Genomic DNA, 23,153 nt, shown 5'->3' on the forward strand with positions numbered 1-23,153 from the left:
TGTACAGGATTTGATTCTCTTCCTTGCAACTGCAACTTGTTATGTTGTAATATCTACTTAAATATGTCTAGATATCAAGGGGCCTCAACAGAGGAACCAAGCCTTATTCCTTTATGTTTTCCCAGGAATTTGCACCACATTTGATTAATAACTGATGTTCAACACTACATTTTTGTGGACAAAGGATCTAGTTCTTAACTGAACTAGATAAAGTGGATGAGGAGGCTAAGGTTTGTAGCTACTTGTCCAAGGTCTCACAGGCCGACTGATGTGACAGAGCCAGGGCTGGGTCCCAGATCTCAGGCTCACAGTTTAGTGTTCTTTCCTTGAATAGCTTGCAATTAAGGAGCTAGTACCTCACTTAGACTTCGAATGTGTGTTCCCTTGAAGTAATTAGAAAGCCTAGCAGTATAAACAAAGAAGCAGGCCAGGCATGGTGGCTCATATGTGTAATTCCAACACTTTGGGAGGCTGGGGTAGCAGGATTACTTGATGCCAGGAGTTCAAGATCAGCCTGTGCAACATAGTGAGAACCTATCTCTACAAAAAAAAGAAAAATAATATTAGCCAAACGTGATGTCAGTAATCCCAGCTACTTAGGAGGCTGAGGCACGAAGATTACTTCAGCCCAGGAGTTCAAGCTGTGATCACATCACTACACCCCAGCCTGGACAACAGAGTGAGATCCTGTCTTGAAAAAAAAGACCTAAAGAAAGAAATGCCATTTGGCCCAGCAATCTCATTACTGGGTATATACCCAAATGAATATAAATCCGTCTATTATAAAGATACATGTTTGTGTTTGTTCATTGCAGCACTGTTCACAATAGCAAAGACATGGAATCAACCTAAAGGCCCATCAATGATAGACTATATAAAGAAAATATAGCACATATATACCATGAAATACTATGCAGCCATGAAAAGAACAATATCATGTCCTTTGCAGGGACACGGATGGAACTGGAGGGCATTATCCTTGGCAAACTAACACAGGAACAGAAAACCAAATATCACATGTTCTCACTTACAAAAGGCAGCCAAATGATGAGAACACATGGACACATAGAGGGGAACAACATACCCTGGGGCCTTTCATAGGGTGGAGAGTGGGAGGAGGAAGAGGATCAGGAAAAATCACTAGTGGGTGCTGGGCTTAATACCTAGGTAATGAAATAATCTGTACAACCCCCATGACACAAGTTTACCTATGTAACAAACCTGCATTTGTACCCCTGAACTTAAAAGTTAAAGAAAAGAAGTGAAATTTTAAAACAGAGGAAATCATGTAAAAAGAAAGAAAACTGATTTGAATAGATATTTCTCCAAAGACAAGAAAACATATAAAAGGCTAAGATGCACAAGAAAAGATGTTCAACACCATTAGTCATCAAGGAAATGCAAATCAAAGCAACAATGAGGTACAATTTCATACCCACTAGGAGAGGTATAATCAGAAAGACAGGCAATAAGGCTATAATCAGAAATATGGGCAGTAACCCATGTTGACAAGGATTTGGAGAAACGGAAGCCTCATACATTGCTGGTAGGAATATAAATGGCACAACCACTTTGGGAAACAATTGCAATTCCTCAGATAGTTAACACAGAGATACCATATTTCATTCCTAGGATACACCCAAGAGAAATGAAAACATATGGCCACATAAAAGCTGTACATGAACATTCAAAGTAGAATTATTCATAATAGCCAAACAGTGAAAACAGCTGAAATGTCCATATACTCATGCAATGAAATATTATTCAGCAATAAAAATGTATGAAATACATGTAACAACATGAGAGAGCCTTGGAAACATTATGGTAAGTGAAAGAATTCAGTCACAAAAGGCCACATATTATATGATTCAATTTATGTGAAATATTCAGAATAGGCAAATTTGTAGAGATAGAAAGTAGTTTAATGGTTGCCAGGAACCAGGGGAAAGGGAGTGGTTGCTAATGGATATGAAATGTTATAAAATTGGTACAACTTTGCAAATATACTAAAATCATTTAATGTGCACTTCAAAAGCATGAACTTTGCAGTATGTGAGTTACGTCTCAATAAAAAGTACCATAAAAGAAAGAAATCTACATAAAACAGTCAAACTTATACAAAATAATGTCTCTATAGAACAATTTTTAAACAGTGCTATGTGGAGAACCTGGTATGAAGTGAAATGAAATATTAGTGCCTAATATGTCCCATGAGGAAGATTGAGGGAAACCAATGTTTACTTGGAGCCTAGTGTAGGTCTCTGGATAAATGCATTTCCTGTATTTTCTCATTAATCTTTTGAGAAATCTATTATTCATTTTACAGCTAAGCAGACCAAATGTCAGAGAGGTTAAGTAATTTTCCCAAATCACACAGTAATCTAAGACAGATCTGGGAATCTAGTTCAGATGCCTAATTCCAAAACATGTGTTCTTTCCACTCTTGCAAAATACTTCCTTAGAGAGTTTCCCATAAAACTTGGTTTATTGCAATAACCAATAAACCAAGTTTCTTTTTTATTGCAATAGCAATATTCCTTAGAATGAAATTCCAGAAAACTTAGTTTATTGCAAGTTCCTTCAGAAGCTGTGAAGTAAACTAGACAAACATCTTCAAATGCCTATGCAAGTGCTTGACAACATTGATAAGCCCAACATACTTTTGTATTCATCCCACCTGCCTTCCTGACCACCTCCTTCATGACTGCCAAAGTTGAGGAGAGCATTTTCCCAAAGCCCTTGCCTATGCCTAGAGGACACGGTAACCCTGCAGCATTCAGATCCGTCATTATAGTCTCCAAAGCACTCAAAGCTGCTTTGTAGTCAGTAGGACTTCAATGCATGACTGTGGTGATTGAATGAACAAACATGTTATCTCCCTTAAAATTCTCATTATCCACAGGGCACATAAGATGAAGACACAGTAATATTAACCACTTTACAGTTTCATAACCAGGTACACCCTAAGAAGCCTCTTTACAGAGAGTAAACTTGTGGACAGACTTGGTATATGTGAAGCTATTCCCCAATGCTTCTTACAGCAGGTTATAGACTGATGGCAACATTATCTTCCACATAATGATAGACTTACACTCCATAGTCCTCTTGGGTGGGGCCATGTGACTTGCTTTGAATAGTGGGTTGAGAACCAAAGGGACAGATGTTACTTCTGGGCCAAGTATAATTGCTGACTTCATGCAATTCTCCCTTTTCCACTGCATAGTGACCAGCAGCTGCTGAGATGGTAGCTGCTTCATCAGGCACACGAGTCCTCAATTGACCCACATGAATATATTGTTGTTTCTGTTTCTACACCAAAACCTAGCCTTCCCTGACATCCAGATCTCCAAAGTACAACTTGTATATGAAAATGGTGAGCAGTACAATTTAACTGGAACATGCTTGGCCATGAGGATCTAGAGGAGATAAAAATCGGAAACAGAACTGGAGGTCAGATAATATAAACTCTTGAAATCTAGACTAGTCCAGAAGATATATTGCAGGAGGAAAGTACTACAGATGGAAAAAAATAATTAGGTTGGTAAGTCCAAAGAAATGTGTCAGGAAAGAAACAAAAAACAAAAAAATTATCAGTTAATATCAGATATCGAGGCATGGACGGTGTCTTCATTTTGAGATCCGAGAGACAGGGTTGGAAGTAGAGAGTGAGGTCAAAATAGAGAGGCCACTAGGCAGGAAATGCCAAACCCAATCAGGAAGCTGCTTAAAGCCCGTGGCTAGGAGGAAAGCTGTATTCGTTTTCTATTGCTGCTATATCAAATGATTACAAGCTTGGTGGCTTATAACAACAGAAGCATTATTTTACAGGGCTGTAAATTAGCACTCTGACATGCATCTCACTGGCTCAAATGAAGGCATCAATAAGGCTGTATTTCTTTCTGGAGACTCTAGGGAGTAATCCATTTCCTTGTTTCTTCTAGTTTCTTGAGGCCACCTGCATTACTTGGCTCGTGGAACCCTTTCTCCATCTTTAAAGACAGCAAGGCAGAATCTCTCTGACCCTTCTTCATTTTTGACATCTTCTCTGACTACAGCTAGGAACAGGATGGAGTGGAGATACTTTGAAGGCATCATGGTGATGAGATTGTGTCCATCTGGAGAATCCCAGATAACCTCCCACTTTAAGACTTGTAACTCAATCTCATCTGCAGAGCCCCTTTGCCGCAAAAGGTAACATATTTATCATGGGATCTAAGGGTTAGGATGTGGCCATCCTTAGGAGGCCATTATTCTACCTACCATCATAGCCAGGTATTAAGAATGAGGAACACGGTCAAAATATCAAGAAACAAATTATGGTACTGGGCAGGGGAATGCTCAGTTCTAATGTATTCTGAACAATGGCGGGTCAGACCTGTGTACAGTGGCTCTTAAGTCCCATAAAGGGCAAGTTCAGTGGTCTAAATGAGAAGTGATTCACTGGCCTGAACTCTGCCAGTAATGGGGAGTGGAATATTACAGACAGCAGTGCCCATGGTGCCCTGAGACTGACTATTCCTTTGCCTCAGTAAGTGCAAGCTGAATGAATGAATTGATGAGTGAGATGTCAATCAAATAAACAGGACTGAACAGCAGTTTGGATACAGAAGGCAGAAAAGGGGAAAGGATTTTTTAAAAATTTAACAATCAATGAAGCAGCTAGGAGAGGTACAAGGCTAGATACTGAAAAATCCATGGAAGAGTGAAGGATGGAATTTCTTGACTGAACTCTGAAAGTGACATTTTTTCAGAATTTAATTTCTTTTGCAAAGATGAAGTGAATACACTGGCAAATAGATATAAACTAGAGAAATGTAAAAAAATTGTATGAATTATACTTTTAGAAAAGGATAATTGGCCAGATGTTTTTCAGGAAACCAAAAACTAGACATAGGGAAACTACACATAAAAAGGGATTGAGGGAAGTTTTAATTAGGAGGGTAAGATCATTTTTCAATACATTTTCATCTGTGAATAAATATGAATGGATAGAATCATGTTTTAATTATGAAACAGGGAACTTGGGATGGAGCAAGACAGTGGAATAGAAGGCACTACAAATTGTTCCCATCCCCACCCAGGACACCAGTTTAACAACTATCTACACACACACACACACACACACACACAAGCGCCTTCATAAGAACCAAAGATAAGGTGAGCACTCAAGGTGCCTGGTTTTAACTTCATATTGCTGACAAGGGCACTGAAGAGGTAGGAAAATCAGTCTTAAATTGCTGACACCCATCCCTCTGTTCCCGCACCTGGCAGTGGTAGTTTGGTGCAGAAAGTGTTTCTGTGCGCTGGGAGAGGGAGATCACAGCAACTGTGAGGCACTGAACTCACCGCTGCCTTATTTTAACAAAACACAAAACAGGACCAAATTTAGCTGACAACTGCCCACAGGAGTAGCATTTAATCCAGCCCTAGCTAGAAGGGAATCATGGATCCCAGTGGTTGGAACTTGAGTTCCTGCAAGCTTTGCCAATATGGGCTACAGTGGCCTGGAGTCCTAAACTTGAAAGGTAATCTAGGCCACAAGGACTGCAACTCCTACACAAAACCTAGTGCTGAACTGGACCCAGAGTCAGTGGACCTGGCTGGTGGGTTGTGGTGGGGCGGCGGGGGGACATGACCCACTGAGACACCAGCCAGGCTGGCTAAGGAACTGCTGGCATCATCCCTCCCCAACCCCAAGCTGTACAGCTCATGACTCCAAAAGAGGCCCCTTCCTTCCTCTTGAGGAAAGGAGAGGGAAGACCGGGGAGGACTTTGTCTTGCATCTTGGTTACTAGCTCAGCCACAGTAGGATAGGGCACCCGTCAGAGTCATGAGGCCCTAGCTTCAGACAACATTTCTAGACACACCCAGGCCAGAAGCGAACCTGCTGCCTTGAAGGGAAGGACCCAATCCTGGCAGGATTCGTCACCTGCTAACTGAAGTGCCCTTTGGCCCTGAATAACCACCAGTGAAACTCAGGTACTACGTCAGGACTTTGGGTAAGACTCTAAGACTTGCTAGTTTCAGGTAAGACTCAGCACATTCCCAGCTGTGGTGGCTGTAGGGTAAGGCTCCTTCCACTTAAGAAAAGCAGAGGAAAAAGTAAAGGGGACTTTGTCTTGCACCTTAGGTACCAGCTCGGCCTCAGTGGGGTACAGCATCAAGCAGGTTCTTGGGGTCCCTGATTCCAGGACTTGGCTTTTGGACAGTATTTCTGGACCTGCTCTGGGCCAGAGAGGAGCACGCTGCCCTGATGGGTGAGTCCCAGGGCAGGCAGCATTCACTACAAGTTGACTGAAGAGCCCTTGGGCCTCAAGGAAACATTGGCAATAGCCTGGCGGTACTCCCTGTGGGCCTGTGATGGCAGCTCCTCTGCCTTTAGAAAGGGGAGGGAGAGTGGAAAGGACTGCATTTTGTGGTTCGAGTGTCAACTCAGCTGCAGTACAATAGAACACTAGGTAGACTTCTAAGGTTTTTGACTCTAGTCCCTGGCTCCCAGACAGCACCTCTGGACTTGCCCAGGGCCTGGAGGACCTCACCCTGGAGTGAAGGCCAAAGGCATGGCTGGCTTTGCCACTTGCTGACTGTAGAGCCCCTGAGCCTTGAGAAAACATAGGCAGTAGCTAGGAAGTGGTTACAGAAGGCCTTAGGCAAGCCTAGCACTGTGCGGGCTTATGGTGTGACCCAAGGCAGTCATAGTGGTGGTGGCCACAGGGATGCTTGTGTCACTCCACCCCCAAGCGCTAGGTGGCTCAGAACAGACAGACTCAGTTTGTTTGGGAGAAAGTAGGGGAAGAGAACAAAAGACTCTTCCTGGTGATCAAGAGAATTCTCCCAGATCATGTCCAAGACCGTCAGGGTAAGTACGTTTATGGGTCTGAAAGAACCAGTGTCACTGAACTTGGGGTGCCCACTAAAGCAGATATAGCTTAGATCACAACATCTGAGTTCCTTTGAATATCTGGAAAGCCTTCCCAAGAAGGACAGGCACAAACAAATCCAGACTGACAAGACTACAATAAAGACCCAAGTCTTCAATGCCCAGACACAGATGGATCATCTACAAGTATCAAGGGCATCCAGGGAAACATGACTTCACCGAATGAACTAAGTAAGGCACCAGGGATCACTCCTGGAGAAACAGAGATAATGTGACCTTTCAAACAGAGAATTCAAAATAGCCATTTTGAGGAAACTCAAAGAAATTCAAGATGACACAGAGAAGGAATTCGGAATTCTGTCAAACAAACTTAACAAAGAGATTGAAATAATCTTAAAGAACTATGAAACAACCTTTCTGAAAGTGCCTGCCTTACACCTCTGCAGTGGAGGTATGTTGCCTCTGGATTCATTGACTCAGTAAGATGTAGTGAAAACTGAAAACTGTAATAAATCTCAACTCCTATGAGCAACACCCGATTAAATTTCTTTCTGGCTTTTGCACAATGGTGGCAATGGCTATAATCCAGAACATAAACAAAAACTCATATGGAAGCAACAAACACGTTTTTAAAAATCATATGCTATTCACTAGCTCAAAGAACTCTTTGTCTAGGACTTTTGTCTGTGACTTATATTTATGTTACTGAATAACTCCACCCAGTGAACATGAAGCACAGATGAGTACAAAAAGGCAACATTTACATACTTTAATGATTCCCATATATGGACAATAGATATGCACGCCAAGACGTCTGGCAATTCATTTTTTTTTTTTTTTTTTGAAATTGACATAATGAGATGGTGACAAGTGAAGTGTGTGCATGGTCAGTCCCATGATAACTCAGACATTTACATTTACATTCTCATCTCTTGAAAATCAAGCCACTCATTCTCCATTGCCAATATGCGTTAAACCAACATGTCAATAATGGGCAAACTGCCACAAGTCAAATTTGCTAAAAACAGACCCATGGCATAAATAGAAACCAGAGCTTTAACCACTACTAATGCAATGTAAAAGTTAATAAGAACGATACAAGTCTTAAACCTCTTGCTTCTTGAAGCTTACTCTAGGGACTTGACAAACAATGATAAACAAGGACCAGAAAAAATCCATTCAGACTGTCACTTGAAATATGGGTTCTTCCACATCTCCATGTTGATTATCCTGCTAATATAGATTGTCTCTGGTTAAACTTACAACATATGCTGACCCTCTCTGCCACCCAATACATCCTGTTTACTGTGTATCTGTATATGAGTGTGGTGCTTACCTAGTTTCTCCAGATGGGAGGTGAACCCAGATTTGAAATCCCCATTGAGTCTTCCTACTTCTTTGCCAACTCTTTAAAAGTTTTGCACAATTCAGGTTTTTATAAAGACTGGTCAAGAAGAATTGATTCTATACTATTAAAAAGTTAACAAGAATTTGCCAGTATACAATACATAAGACATACAACCGTGAGGGTGTACATCTGAAGTTTACTACTAACCTGCTTCTCCTTTAATAAGGACAGCTTGAGTCATACTCTACACATTCTTCGTTTTCTTCTTTTCCTGTTTCCAACCACTATATCATTTTTAATCCAGAACCTGGCATCATGAGGTTTTATCTCCTCACCCTTGATGCTCTCGCTGACTCAACACTACACCCCAATTTTCATCCTGTCTGATCGCATCAGACTTAATACCTCTGCCATTGTTTTCATCACCCATATTTTCCACACATATGTATTGAACACAATTTTGTGTTCCAAGCACCATGGTAGGCACTAAAGATGTAGTGGAGAAAAGACACTGATATTTGACTCTCAGCTCTTCTTAACAGATCAAGTCTCAGTCTGGTTTCTCCAGCTATGTCTCCTGAGTCTTGAATAGTTCAGTGCTCCAAGATGACTCCTTGGCTCACAAGCTGGCATTAATCATTAGGGAGGCATCTCAGCCAAATTGAAACTGATCTCCCAGCAGGGGGAGAGAGGATGTCTGTACAATGTCAGAGCCTCTGTCTTACGGGGGCACTTCAGCCTCCCACCACACTGTCCCGTCTCTTCCTGGTGTCAGGGCAGATCCTACAACGCCCTTGAAGCCTCTCAGCCTGCAATTGCTTAAAGGTCAGTATTGCAGTTGAAGATCTCTATATATCTTATTTACTTTTTTTTACTTTGGTTATTTTTATTTCTGCACCTAATGACTTTGTATAAATCTGTGTCATTCAAGGACATCAGGAAATGAATCTCTTTGGTACCACTCACTCTTTTCCCATATAAAAAGTGGGGGCAGAGGAAAGTTTTCAGACCATTCAAAATGAGTTGCCTATATGCAGAATTTCTAATAAATCTGTACCAAATTATCTGCTATCAATGAGATGTTTTGGCTGGATTTCAATAAGGACTCTTTTTCTCCTAATTCCATTATGATTCAGCATTGAATTAATCTGTTTTACACAGGCAAATAAATGCATTTGGCATGTTAATGCTGAGTCTGAAGCATATCTCTGCCCATATGGGACAATATCTGAAATCATGAGGATATCACTACACACATTAGAAACACTTCCTCTGGGCAGAGTGCTGAAAGGAGAAAAATGTTTACAAAATAAAAAACAGAGAAAAACTCTATATAAGAATTACTCAGTCACGGATCTGCGTTCTCTTTACACAGATCACTGGAACTCATTAAATTTTTTGACATACTAAGGCACAACTATTGATATAATGTGTCTCATTTCGCATTTACCAAGTTTTAAAATACTACTTGCCCTACACTAATCATAGCCAATGAAAATGGAATGAGATGATACATATGGAACTGTTTTGAAAAGCCTCGAGGGCTATGTGTATTTAAGAGAGAGTGGTGATATTGGTATTACCAGTGGTGGAAGTGTAGCCTTTTTTTTTTTTGAGACAGAGTCTCACTTTGTCACCAGTCTGGAGTGCAATGACACAATCTCGGCTCACTGCAACCTCCACCTCCCGGGTTCAAGTGATTCTCCTGCCTCAGCCTCCTGAGTAGCTGGGACTACAGGCATACCGCACCCAGCTAATTTTTTGTATTTTTAGTAGAGATGGGGTTTCACTGTGTTACCCAGGATGGTCTCAATCTGCTGACCTCGTGATCCGCCCACCTTGGCCTCCCAATGTAGTCAATTTTTTTACAGTCTCCCTAATTTAGGGCCTACAGAGCATTAGTTCTGTGAGAAGCCCCTTGGAGGGCAGGCGGATTGTGGGGTTGGTTTTGCAGTCAAATAACCTCAGAAAACACTATACATGACATTTAACTTTTGAAATTTGAGAAGGACATTAGCCTTTCAAGGATTAGAATAGCCTTACAATAAAGAAATATGTTTAATTTTAATAATGCAGAATTTCTAAGATAAAAATGGATTTGAAATATATTCTTTTCTACATAACATCTGTTAATATTCCAAGGCATTAGAGTTTCAAAGAGAATCATTATTATTTAGAAGGAACATAGAATTAAATGTTCAACTGAATGAAATGCTTATCATAACTCCTTCCCCTCATGAAACCCCAAACTCTTGCCTATACTAGCAGCATGCAAAGTGGGATTCTTGATTTATGAGAAAGCCACTGACACTGGCATCCTCTTCAAAAATTAAAACCCAAGTTTGGGACTTAAAAACAATATCCCAAATGCCGATTATTTACACATGCCTGTAATATTTTTGTCACAAAGAGAAAAAATATCAGAGGAAAATATATTCATGGATTTTAAAGATGTATATAGCCCTCGTCTGAAAATGAAAATAAATCAATAAATGTTTATTAGCATGGTTAGCCCTATACTAGTGCTTTGAGTAACACAGCATTTCCTGCTTTCAAGGAGCTAATAGTCTTTTGGACCCCTCTATTTGAGAAATATATGTTCTAGAAGGTACAAGGAAGGACAAGATAACAAAACTTAAAATAATAGCTAATAGGCATTTGTTAGATATAAACATAAGTTATCCTGATAAATGTCACCAGCTGTGAGAAACCCTCCTGGCCCAGCCACAGAGAGACTGGGGAATGAAGAAGCCCATCTGATCCTGAACAGGTGTCCTTCCTTTACCATGTGGCCAGATGAGACCCCAATGCCCTTCTAAAACTCTATAAGTCAGGCTTGATGGCACATGCCTGAAATCCCAACACTTTGGGAGGCCGAGTTGGGAGGATTGCTTGATCCCAAGAATTTGAGCCCAGCCTGGGCAACATAGTGAAACCCCATCTCTACTAAAAATACAAAAAAAAAAAAAAAACAAATAGCTGAGTGTGGTAGCATGTGCCTGTGGTCCCAGCAACTTGGGAGGCTGAGATGTGAGGACTGCCTGAGCCTAGGAGGTGGAGGTCACGGTGAGACGAGATTGCACCACTGCACTATAGCCTGGCTGACAGAGTGAGACCCTGTCTATAAAAAAAAAACAAAAAAAAAACAAAAACAAAAACAAAAAACCCTCTATACCCTATGATAATAAATACAGCACAGAAAGTCTAATAAAAATATAAAAATGAAGTGTTCTGGAAAGAATGCAAAATGCAGAAAGGATAAATTCAAAATGTAAGAGAATAAGGAAATTAAAAAATAGAAGAAATGAGACTAAGAAAAATAAAATGAAACCAAGACAGAATGACACAAATTCCTTCTGTAAAATCCAAGAAGGCCAAAACTATGTGTTACAACTTACAGAGCTTCATGGGATCTGACCACTTTTTTGCCCAAGAATTTAAGTCTCATTTCTTAACAGGTCATTTCTCTTCCCACTCCCTTACCTAGTGATCTAAAGTTCATTTAGTCATGTGCAATAGCTGTGATGTTCTGGCAAAGAGACTTACCTATTTCCTTATGCATAAAATGAAACTCCAAGAGTTTGACTTTCCTTCTAGGAAAACAAACCGGCTGCCAGAAATGAAGAGATCTGGTACTGGCACGCTCAATGTGCTCACAAAACCATATGGTGGTTCTAAGCAGAAATGACAAGGGCCAACCATTATATGTCCACATTTAGGCAACACATTCATAAATAATATAAAAGCCAAGGTATATGGGGCTCTAAATTGTCCCCATCAATGCCACAGACACTCTCTAAGGATATCTAGAAATAGATATTAAAGGAAATAGATGGGAACTAGGCACCATGAGGGTGTCAAGCCATCATAGAGGGTCCAAAAATAAGTGCTCCCGTTCTCAAGTGCACTCAGCATTAGGTACAACTTTTGCTCAGTCAGTCAGGCAAAACTCTTAGTGTGCAGTGGTATTTACAAAAGAGCATATTCTGACCCTTTACATTTCAAAGTAATGTTGAAACACATCTGTTCAAATAACCCTCCCACCTCGACTGACTCACCTGGCAGGAAGAGTTAGTTTCCTGGCCAGCATGCAGCCAGACCCTCCTGATCTTCAACCAAAATATATAAAGCATATCATTGTCTTTTCATCCCAAAAAGCACAGAGATGAACCAAGCTTTTCTTTTCTGTGTGTTACTTAAAGCTATTCTCTGTCTTACACCTGGCATTCTCAGTAACCACCTCAAAGCTCCCTCCAATGAGGAGGCTCCATTAGATCTCCTATAGAGCCCCGTACTTACCTTGCCCATAGAATTTACCTCAGTGAAGGGAAATTATCTATTTATTTTCCTCTCTCCCCTACAAGACTATTTAAAATCCTCAAAAATGGAAAGCAAGCCATACTGATCTTCAGAACTCATTTCTACGACCCTGCAAGAAATGTACCAGGAAACTCTAAATGTTTGTTTTTGTTTTGTTTTGAGGCAAATGCGGTAAAGGGGGCTGGGAATAGGGAAAGATAAGAGAGTATTTATTTTTTAATCTCTACAATTCACAGATACATATTGATCACCTTACTCTATGCTAGGCTTAGTGTCAGGAAAAAGGGTTAGGCTCTCAAGGAAAAAGCAGTAAAGTTGAAAAGAAAAGAGGTTAACATATGTATAAGACAAGGTAGACTGTAAAAAATTGCATAAGAGAAGCACCAATTTTCCTTGGCACTTCATAAAACTAACCAGAAATCATTTCCTGAAGGTGGCATGGAAGTAATAAAGGATTTGAGCATGTGTCCGTAGGTGGACCCAGCAGCAGTAGCTCCATTAGCCCCCATGCGGGATCTGAAAAGTTAACAAACATTTTGAAAAGCAGATTGTTTCCCTTGACTGAAGCATAAGGTATGTAAATCAGAATGGAAATAAAGACTGGGCCTGAACCTTGGAAAGGGGCTTTGAATGCCAACCGCAAATTTAGGGTTTTTTGTAAATGGTGTGATGCCATCAACAATGTCTGAACAAGGGTATCACATAATTTTTGCTGGGTTTACGGTGATTGCTCTGGAGGCAGCATGGGAGGTGGTTTGGGAATAGGACATGCCAGTCTCAGGCCAGCACACCTGTTAGATCTCTCATCCCAGATCTTCATTTTTGCCTTTCAAATCAGAGTTTTCAAATCATGAAAAATCTTAGGCTGTATAAGATATAATAACTGAGCAGAAAATACTGGATTTACCAAAATTGAACATGAGGTAAATATTAATAAGAACATAAGAGACTAAACCATGAGTAGATGGAACAGAAGATAGACGATAAAGCAGAGATAAGGAATTATTCATAAGGGAAGTCTAGGATCAAGACAATTCCCGTATGGTAGCTAGGGTCTAAGATAGCACATAGTGGGAGTGAATTCTATTTTTACTCCCCTGGAAGGCTTTTTAGTTTTCTACCCTTGAGTGGGAAAAAAAGTACCCGGGCTACATTGCTCTCCCTCCATTGCCCTGCCCCCATGAGAGAATCTCAACAATTAAATTTCTTAAGGAATAAAAAAAGGTTGAGGTGACTTTAGTTGACATTGGTAATAGGGAGAACGAAAGCTGAAAAAAGGGTTCAGAGACCTTAATAAAAGTCTAATAGTTTGGAGAACTAGAAAGAGCTACAATAATTTAGTTTATAGCAAAAAGGGTGACCACATTTTTCCAAATTAAATAAAGGGGGGACAGCACTGGGGAGAAGGAACCATTTACAGTGGGAGTAGAGAGTTTCTTAGGAAATCAAACTAATATATACAGACATCAAGTAAATCTGTCACAACAGGGAAAATTTTCAGAAACCAGAGATCTGTGTGGTGTGGTTACATTTCCAGCAATCAAAAGGACAATACTACTTGCTTCAGAAGAATAGAGTTAAAGGGCTGATGGCTGGGTCTGGGAGATGCTTACCAAGACTTGAAACTTAGAGAGGCAATGGTTGCAGTAAAGAGCTACTTAAGGAACAATGGTAAGCCCCACCTTTTGGGATTCTGTACCTAGGATACAAATAAGGTTTAATATTAAGGTGTACTCTCCTTGGAACAAACACTCCAGTAATGAATTAGGAGCTCTTCCATGCTGTGATGGTTACTATTAGACATCAGTTTAACTGGATTGAGGGATACCTAGATGGCTGATGAAGCATTCTTTCTGGGTGGGTCTGTGAGGGTGTTGCCAGAGGAGATGGACATTTGAATCAGTGGACTAGGAGAGGAAGACCCACCCTCAGTGCAGGTGGGCACCATCCAATCAGCTGTCAGGGTAGCTAGAACAAAGCAGGTGGAAGAAGGGGAATACATAGCTTGCTTTCTAAGTCAGATTTCTCTTTCTCTCTTCCCATGTGGTGCTGGAAACTCAGCTTCTCCTCCTCCTGTCCTTGGACATCAAACTCCAGGTTCTTCAGCCTTTGGACTCTGAGACTTGCAGCAGCAGCCCCCCAGGGGCTCTCGGGCCTTCAGCCTCAGACTGAGTGAGTGCTGCACTGTCAGCTTCCCTGGTTTTGAGGCTTTCAGATTTTGAGCCATTACCAGCTTCTCTCTTTCCCCAGCTTGCAGGGCACTTCACCTTGTAACCATGTGATTCAATTATCCCTGATAAACTCCTATATATCCTACTGGTATGTGTGTGTGTTGTGTGTGTGTGTGTGTGTATATCTCCTACTGGTTCTCTTCCTCCTGAGAACCCTAAGACACATACCTAAATTGAGCATGTGTAGCATTGTATGTTGAGTTGACTTCATGGGGATGTTGAGCAAGTGGAGTGCCCACCAACTGGCACAGAGCAGGCATCTGGAAGGCGGAAAGAACTTTCGAGAGGGTCTGGTTAAGCCTCCTTATTTTACAAATGCAAACACATTTACAAATGCAAACACTGAGTCCAAAAAGGATAAAACACCTACCCCAAGTTTTCACGTGGATAGTTAGTGGCAGAACTGGGACTGAACTCCAGATTTTCTGACTCTCCATGCACTGCTCTTTGCAAAGCCAGCAGGAGCTGTGAGGCAGTCATCTGTGGGGTCACCCACATCAGTCAGCTCTACCCTATGGGCCAACAGGAAAACAGTGACTCACAAAATCCAATGGTCCTTTGGAATGCGTAAGAGGTGTGCCTGTCTTCTGTGCTATAAAGCGTTTTCCATTTTTGTAAATAAAATCCCATTTTAAATGCCCTAGGAGAGTTGGCAATTTTAAGTGCCTTACGGACTACGTTCATATATGGTCAGGCTTAGCACGGACTAAGACTGACTGACGGATGAGTCATTTGATAGATGGAGAGCAAATTTCTGTACACCGTATTTCAAATTGTCAGATTTGCTTCAAGTGAGCACACCTGTCTGTGACTTTTGCTTAGGCCAAAAGCCACATTCATTTGCATTTTAAAGCTCTAAGGAGTGAAAGGAAGAATCAGAGCTTGAAATCTGGCCTGGGCAGCACAAATAGTTGAAAATTAACTATTTGAGAACATAGATGTGAATGTGCAGTTTTTAAAGCCAGATCGCATTGTTTTCCGATCCAGAAATCATTGAAAACTCAAGGATCTCATGGATCAGGTATATTATTTAGGGATAATGTAAAGCTACATCAGGTGAGAAAGAGACTGGGCTCCTCGGACACACAGAGAAGACATCACCCTTTATGTGAATCCCATATGTCATCCTGGCCACACCGTGAGAGGATCCTGCCTTCCTACTCCCTTCCTGCAACCACACAGGGCACTCCAGGGAAACTGGGCTAGAACCACTACTGTTTCTGCCACCTTGCTCAGGCCTCCAAGTCTGCAGGATGCAAACACTCTGTGTTCTCTATTCCCAACAGTCCGAGATGTACAGGCAAGCATTTATCTGCAAAGTTACAATAAAGACCCTATATTCAAAGAAAAATGAAATCTTGAAAATATGCCATTTTCACCATGCCATTCTATTGCTCAAAAATCTTCATCGATTCTGCATTGCTTACAGAATACAGTTCAGACTACTGAGGTGACCTCATCCCTCCTCTCCATTTCTCAGCCTCATTTGTCTACTACATAAACCCTTCTATTCTGTCATGCTGGCCAATTCACCACCTTCTGAATATTCCTGTGATTTCCCTGGTTGCACACATACCCTCCCTTGTCTGGAATGTACTACTGTGCATCGCTCATCTATTCAAATGCTACTTTCCATGGCTCAGCTCAAATGCCACCTCCTCCCTGAAGTCTCTTCACTAAAATTCAACTATCAAGATTTCATGCTTTTCTTCCTCTGTGAGAACAGATGTCTTATTTTCTTCTGCTTTGAATACCTCACATTGTCTGATATCCATTTTTAATAAATATTTGTTAACTGATTAATTCAAAATAAACTCCAAAAAAGGATTACATTTGCAAAGTTCTCAAAAGTAAGGTAATGATCTGTAGCTGTTATAGCCACACAATGGAAACTTCAGAGCATCTAGTATGTTGTCATTGGATTCCTTTCCTTCCACAGAAGACCAAACTAGGTCATTTCAAACCTCAGTCACCTTCAGATTGATTCTAGGAAGGGCACACTAAGAGTCAGCAAAGAGATCACATTCCTGGATTCCTGACTTGTTGTCCAGATCTGCTACTGAATCAGATTCAGGCAAGTGTGAACGGGAGAAAGGAACTAATCATTAGTGCCATCCAAATAAAATGAAAGCAGTGCTTTTGTTATGTTGGCTGCATAATCAGGTTTGAAAGGAGGAAAGAATTAAAAATAAGAAGAGAAATACAGCTTACAGCCATCAATTGTCTTTTCTTCAAATGTGCTTTTCTTCCCTTTCAGGTTTTTTTTTTTTTTTATACGTATGTGATGGAACTGGAATGTTTGAGAGGCATTAACTTAGGATTGAAAACATGATTTGTTGTAATCGATAAGGGTATTTACTAACATGCTTTATCACCCAGATTCTCCTCTAAGAGTTCCATTTTGTCTCCCCAGAACACATTTCTTTGCTAAATTAAAAAGTTCCAAAAGTGGTATCGTGCTTGTAAAATCACATCTGATTTCAGGGTTAGGTCCAAGAATAAATAATGCAGTCCTATTTCTAGGTCGAGTAACAAGTGTTATTCATTTGACAGACTTCACTCAGTAGATTTGTCCATGTCCTCAAAAGACATACTACTTGGGAAGAGGAAAACTGAGTTAGGGAGGGTAAGAAGAGTGTAAAACCAAATAGCAAATGGGCAGAAAAGTTGATGTGAAAGTTTTAGCTTTCTAAGTATTCATTAAACTAACAAATGCTGACCGATCTCTATTGTCAGTGCTCAATACTGCTGTTTATTCAATTAGCCAGACTATATATATTTATATTTATTGAGCACTTATTTTTTGCTAGCTAGTAAGCCACTAGCTATAACTTTGTGCAGCCAAAAAATTATTGAATATAATTTGAATAGGGAACGTAGAGATTAAAAATTATAAAAATTAAGGCAAATAATCAATAATGCAAAACATCACGAATAAATTTGAAAACTCTGATGTCAAATATGTGTTTACAATAAAAATTTTAAATTTTTTATTTCATATGATTGTTCTTGCTTCATATCCCAGGCACATGGGAGTTTAGTTCACTGACTCCCATGTGTAACCAATTGAGAATGAGCTTAGTTACAAAGGAAGCAATTGAGGCTTTGAGCTCTTGAAGCTAACAGATGGAAATACGTATGTAAAAAACTAAGTCCAGTGTAAACTCGGCACATATGGATGTAAGTATTATTATTACCCAAATGGCACTATTAGGTATTTTCTTAATAGATTCTTTTAAAATGCTTTTTTATGGTTGTGGACCTTTTTTAGACCAATAGTTCTTAAGAAGAGGAGGGGATTTTGCCCCTCAGGGACAACTGGTTAAATCTAGAGACATTTTTTATTTTCACAACTGGGTGGGGAGTGCGGAATGGGTACTGCTACTGGCATCTGGTGGGTAGAGACCAGGAATACTGCTTAACATTCTACAATGCACAGGAAAGATCCCTACAACAAAGAAATATCCTCGAGAAAGTTTCAGTAGTGCAAAGTTTGAGTAATTCTGCTCTTCACCATCATGTTTCCTTCTCTTGGAGCCTGGTACCAGCCAAAGACATCAGGATCTAACTTGAGACCAACCTAAGTGTTCTATGTGGCAGCCTGATGTACTGAAGAGTGCCTAAGGTTTGCAAGCCGGCTAGCTGTGGTTCCCCATCTCGCTAGCTTGAGCCAGTTATTTAAACCCTTAGAGATGCCTTTCTTTAAATTAAAAAAAAAAAAAAAAACTGCGCTATATGAATCATACCTACCTCATAAGGTTGCGGTGAACACTGAATCAAGTACATATACATATTCAGTACAATTATTTCATTCCTTTATTATTTCTAGCCTACTCATCTCTCCCCCCTCCCATTCCTGCCTTTTCCCCCTCCCGGTACTGCATCTCCCACCCCAAGTCTCAGGTTCTCTTTTAAAATGCTTTAATTCCTTCGGTGGCAAAAATCAGGCTTGGACTAGGAAGTGAGTCACCACTCAGCAGCGAAAGGAGCTTGTTTTTCTTTCTCTGAATGCATTTCTTAGTAATTTCAGACTGATCCTTTAGCCACTTGTTGGTTGAATCCTCTCTTAATGTTTAAGACACACTGAGAAAGAGCTGTGGCACCAAGACGTTTTCCGATTGTTAGGAATGAGAGTGTTTTAAATACCGAAAATAACCAGAGGGCAGAGAGCTCTGAAATCCTATGTTACATAAGCAGATGCTGGAAGACCCAGGCTGGTTCTGAGGTTCCTCTCTCCACAAGCAAGTCCTCGCGGATCCTCCCCGTTGCTGGATTTACTTTAATGCTGCCGAAGTCTCAAGAGGGGCCTCTGGATGCTCAGAAGACAGGGAGCGCAGGAACTTTCTTGTCAAATAAGCCTTGCCTGGAGGGAGAGGGACGGGGCTGCGGGCTGGGGGCTGCCTGGTTCCAGGCTGTGTCAGTGCCTCCGGCTCCAGGTTCGGGTCCAAGCCTGCACTTCGGCTCTGCTGCTCGGACGCCCCGCTTCCCCTCCCTTGCCTCGCTTAGAAACCCTTCAGTTCTCCCGGACCGCTATGTAGCTTTTCAAATTCCCAAATTCCCAGAAAACACCTTCAAAAGTCACAATCACCCACAACTCCGTCTGCCAAAAAATGTCATGCAAAAACGGAAAATACTCCAATTCCCCTTTCCTCCCAGACTCTCTCGCGCTCTCTCTCTCTCTCTCTCTGTCTCTCTGTTATTCATTTTCTCCCCCACTTTTCCCCATCTGTGGTCTAGATCCCTTTCTCTATTTCTCGTTCCCTCTCTTTTTTCCCTTCTCCCTCTCTCCCTTTTCCACTCCTTCCTCCGTCGTGACCGCGCCCCCCCTCCCCCACCCGGTCGTCTCTCCTCCGCCTCGCGGGCTCCCGTCTCTGCCCTCTCCTCCCCTCCCCAGAGAAGAGTGTCCAGCTCCTCCAGAGGCTGCCCGCCCGCCGCTCCTTCCCTGCCCACCTACTATGAGGAGCAGCTCCTCCCACCTGCCCATAAAAGCCAAGTGCATGTTACCAGCAGCGGATCACAGCCCTTCCCCGATCCTCTCCGTGGGAGCCCGCGAGCCTCTCTCCCTGATCTTACGTGCTCAAGGTAAGATAGCGCTTCTGCAGGCAGCTGACCTACCGGGGGTTGCTGTGGGGGAATAAGACACCGTCTGGCCAACGCGTTTGCTGTTTGGTTAGAGCTGATTCTTACGGATGCGCGATCCGCTGCTCCTTTAACTAGCAACTGGTTTGAAAACAAACTTCTGTTTGAATGGTAAAATAAAAGCTCCTTTAGGGAAGAAACAGCAGCATAAATATTGCGAAAACCTTTCTCTTTTTAATCACTTTTTCTCCTGTTGCTGACTGTTGCTGAGGTTAAAATGTATCTGTTTGGGGTGTTGTACTGACGTTTTTCATTGTACATATTTCACACATCAGTGGGGGCAAGGCAAACGTTGTCCCATTGTCAAAAATGTACTTTGAAAGAACACAGTTAACTTCCTAAAAATAGCACAGTCAAAAGGTCTGCTAACAATTTTGTGATGTTTTCCAAACCCCCAAGACAGCTTCTGTAGTCCTTTAAAAAATATCTTTCCAGGTTTTAGCGCTTGGAAAAAATTATGTGAACGGGTGCCCTTTGCACAGGGACAGTGTAAGTAATCAGGTGGCTGGTAGATAGGAAAGAACAAATCCAAATTTACAAGCCAGGGTAGAATGTGCTCTCTCACCAGGCTATCTTTTCACGACATCCTAAAATGAGAATTGTGATGGAACTAAGAAAGTGTATAAAAGAACTTCATGAATTTCTGTACACACACCTAAACACAAAGCGTTTCAATATGTTTCACAGTAAGAGAATAATACAGGCCAGATTATACAATACTTCTGTGCACACCAGATGGTTGTAAAGAAAGATCAGCTAGAAAGGCTTTGGAAGTTTTAATCCTTTTTTCCACCCTTTTTCCCCCTCATTTAGTAAATTAAAACCTACCTGATTGGCATCCAATTGTCAGTGTTTAAACTACCCTCTTTAAAATAAAATGATCTCTTCTTATTCCTAAGGTAGAATAAACGTGCACCTGCGAAAAGAAAAACATACACCACAACCACTTCTGTAAAACCAGACACTTGGTCCATGAAGTTTGCCATCAAATTCTGTGGGTTGTGTGGGATGAAACTCTCTCATGTGGGAGAAAAAACCTCTTCAAATGTTTCCTCTGGGGAATTGCACAAGACCACTTAGAGAAGGCAAACCAAAACTGCCAGTCAGGAAACCAAACCACTCTTTTAGCCCTTAAGGTTCTTAAAGTAAGAAGAGAAATGAATTCTTTATTTTTTGTTTGTTTGTTTATATTATCTCATGTGGAAAGAAAAAACTCATCGAAGCTGTATAAAATTCTCCTCTATTAACAAAACAAGACTCATTAGAAATTTAACTTAGGTCTTCCAAACCGTTTCTCCTTAGCTTTTGCATATCAAAAGTAATAAAAATATTTAAAAGATCTATTTGAGATGGAGAGGATTCAGTGCTGTTACTCAAATGCAAGAGTTACATGTAAAGTTTCAGTCATGTTAAATCTTTCTTCATTGGAAAAAAATATTGCAAGAAGTGCAGTTTCCTTTAAGCAAATGATATAAAATTACTATTGGCCAAGATAGTATGTGGCCTGAGCATATTAACATACCTTTTATCTCATGCCACAATGCAGACTGCTTGCTTTATATCTGATGTACATAGGTAATCAACCATGACAAGAGTACAGGTATGGGACAAGGCCAAACCAAGTATGTGGCACATTCAAGTTAATTCTTCTTTTATGATAGTGCCTGACTCACATCCAATATCACAAGGATGAAAATACGCTGCTTCATTCTCCCGATCCCCTTGAGGGAAGTTATCTTTCCTTGGGGTGGAGGGGGAAATGCTCCCAGTTTAAATGAGCTTCCAGTTATTCCTAAGTTTGGGGATAAAAGTATTCTCCAAGGGTTTGCTTCTGCTTTCTCTGGCAATTAATGCACTGGACCAGCTATGAACCTTTTAGCAGTAACTGCCTTCCCTATGTCCTATCAAGTTCAAGCCCCTAAATAACTGAGTGAGATCATCTTAGTTTGCTCATGATCTAACGTTCCCAGGGGCAAAGCTATCCTTTCTCCATAGGGTACATACCAAGCAAGATGACACTGCTCTTCTTAAGCTTTTAGAAAAATCAATGTTGAAGTTTCATGTAGTCACCCCCAATCTCCCCTTCTGCATAGGATGTGGATACTTCACGTGAGTCTCCTCTTTTTGCCATTATGTAGCTGCCTCTTGATCAAGTCCATGACTATACCCAACCAATGCATTGCAGCGGGCTTGGGAGGACTTCTTAATGTTTCTCAGAAAAGACAAGATGAGAAACTGCCCCTTTCACTAGAGACACACGAAGGGCACTCTACTGATTTTGAGGGCTTGCTGTTCCTACAGAAACGTGCATTTTAGATGTTCTCCTAATGTCAAAATTATAAAATGATATCCTTTTCATGATCAGAAAACATATGCTACTTTATTCCTATTTGTGAAACAAAAATCAAGGAGAAGGGATTGGGGTGAAAAGGAACTTGAAAGAGAAGCTGGAGGAATCACAGAAGTGCCCTAGGAGAAAAGCAAGATTAGGAGCTCTGTTACGAAACGTAACTTCCCCCAACCCTCATTTATGTGAACATGAGGGGATGGGGAAGAGTAAAAATCCATGTCTGCTCTTGTCTTTTTATTTGTTTGTTGTTTTTTAATCAATGAAAGTATAAGATCCATCTTTACTCTGCCCCTCTCCTTAGCCCTCCTTCTTTAACAGAAAAGAACAGCTTGGTTCTAATGATGAAAATGATTTCAGGTTTGCCCATATTTAAAAACCCACAGTAATTTATGAGTCATAATTCTAAAAGCTATACTATGAGTAAAAAAAAAAATCCTTAAAACATGTTTTTAACTAATGGATGGATCATGTCTACAAAACCAACCCTAAGTCTCCTGAAAAGCGTAATGTTGAGTGCTTATTTGCAAGCTAAAAGTTAGAAACAGTAATTTACTCCTTATCCATGGTTACTCACTTTGGTATGGAAACTTGCAGAGAGATTGAGACACACTGTATTTCCTAAAACCTCTGGTCCTCCAAGTAACCCTCTGGGAGCTAGGTGTTTCTGCTTTGACCTGCTTCTCTTCAACCAGACCCCTATAAACATACATGTACATAAGTTAAAGAAGGTACAGATCTTGAAACTTGAGTGTATTCTTGTGAATGGTGCACTATTCTAACTATTGAGTGAAAAGAAAACCGAAAGGAGAGGAGAGGAGAATTAAGGGGAGAATGAATGCCCTTAGGAATTTAGGGAATCTTTCTTTTTAGCATTGTGTGAAAAGG

The 23,153-nt window shown here is 40.9% G+C and overlaps 1 protein-coding gene and 1 long non-coding RNA gene across 5 annotated transcripts in view; one reads left to right on the top strand and one right to left on the bottom strand.

Moving 5' to 3' along the window:
* Positions 1-17,035: 17,035 nt before the first annotated feature.
* On the bottom strand, positions 17,036-19,913 carry LOC116272955. The gene is made up of 2 exons (XR_004181469.1): positions 19,784-19,913; positions 17,036-19,142 (listed from the first exon to the last, which is right to left on the bottom strand). It is a non-coding gene; the product is annotated as an uncharacterized LOC116272955 (long non-coding RNA).
* COL8A1 (collagen type VIII alpha 1 chain) overlaps positions 19,660-23,153 on the top strand; it is a 150,274-nt gene continuing 146,780 nt past the window's right edge. For 3 of the 4 annotated variants that reach the window (XM_009199006.4, XM_009199011.4, XM_009199014.4), the window contains exon 1: positions 19,661-19,861. The gene's annotated coding sequence lies outside the window, so the exon portion shown is untranslated. Of the gene's footprint in view, positions 19,862-23,153 lie in introns of all 4 variants that reach the window. The other variant, XM_009198991.4, reaches the window with a different exon arrangement.

Source organism: Papio anubis, chromosome 2 (assembly GCF_008728515.1).
Source record: "Papio anubis isolate 15944 chromosome 2, Panubis1.0, whole genome shotgun sequence".
Classification (NCBI taxonomy): Eukaryota; Metazoa; Chordata; class Mammalia; order Primates; family Cercopithecidae; genus Papio; species Papio anubis.